The following is a 1497-nucleotide window of genomic DNA, read 5'->3' on the forward strand; positions in this document are numbered from 1 at the left end:
GGTCACATATATGTCATGGAAACCAGGTAACCCTCTGAGCCTTATGATTTGAGACAGTATTGTTTAAGGGCCGCTGCTGCTGCTGCTGCTGCTGATGATGATGATTCTGCATCTGCACTATAACGAGTCTACCAGGTTGATGGTGATGAAAATATGAGAGGTAAAGTTGACCTCGATAGGGATTTTGAACTCAGAGGACAGAGAGTCTGAAGAAATACTCCTATTCAACACTGCCATTGTATCTCGCTAAGTACTGGCTCAAAAACCGGTTATCTGGTTTCCATAAGATCACAGCATTGCTCCATGAACGAGACAAAAGTCCGTCGCCGGGTTACTCATTAACGACTGAAGTGTTTTGCTCAAGAACACAACGCACCACCCAATCCGGGAATCGAAACCGCGATCTTGTAATCGTAGGTGTAACACCCTATCCAATAGGCCACACACCTTCACTAGCTCCACTGACACATTTTATTTACTCATCCTCACTCTATTAACGATTATCCGTGATAGAGATATAGACTATATAGTGATATAGACTACAAAGCTATAAAGGAAAAAAGAAATATTTCTTTTTTTGTTCTGCTCGTTGTCATCAATATCGTCGTGGTCGTCGTTGTCGTCGTGTCTCAAGCATTATCATTTTCATTACCGTTATGCTTATTGTTTTTGTCCCTTCTTTCCTTCCATAATTCGGTAACAATGACAGCTTGTTTATTTGTGTTATTGTTATTCTAACAGTTGATGTTTTTTTTGTTGTTGTTGTTTTGTTACCATAGCAAACGGTTAATTAACAAAGAATCGGATCCCTTATTAACGACGTATTTCCGACAATGGATTATTGATTTCATACAGGACACACTGATTTCAACAATATTTCATGTTGATATCACAAAACTACGACACATTTGGTTTCTATCGAAAATGGGTTTTGTCTTTCTGCGTCATTTCTGAAAACGCCATCCAAAATGGCGATTCTGCTGTCATATATGTTTAGTTCCGTTTTTTACTGTTTATTTTTGTTTGCCTTCGTTTTTATTTATAGCTATTGTTTTAATCTTTTTTATTCATTTATTCTTTATTTTTCCTTGAGCTATTGTTTTTAGTTTGTTTTTTTTTATTTCGCGTAATAATTTGCTTGTAGTTGTTGTTGTGGCTGCTATCGTTGTCTTCGAGGTTTTAGAGTGAAAATTGATTTTTAAATAAACCACTGTATATTATCTGTACGTGTTTGTGAGTTGTTATTAGCGCTGTTGTTGCTGTCGTTGTTGTTGTTGTTGTTGCTGTCGTTGTCGTTGTTGTTGTTGTTGTTTTTGTTGTTGTTGTTGTTGTCGTCGTCGTTGTTCTTGTTCTTGCTGCTATTGTCTTTATGGCCATTAGAATTTCTCATCTTTCTTATAATGAATAACTTTCATGTATTAATTAACACAGGAGGTAGGGATGGGGACGGGATGGGGACGGGATGGGGACGGGATGGGGACGGGATGGGGACGGGAT

This window comes from Octopus bimaculoides, chromosome 20 (assembly GCF_001194135.2).
Source record: "Octopus bimaculoides isolate UCB-OBI-ISO-001 chromosome 20, ASM119413v2, whole genome shotgun sequence".
Classification (NCBI taxonomy): Eukaryota; Metazoa; Mollusca; class Cephalopoda; order Octopoda; family Octopodidae; genus Octopus; species Octopus bimaculoides.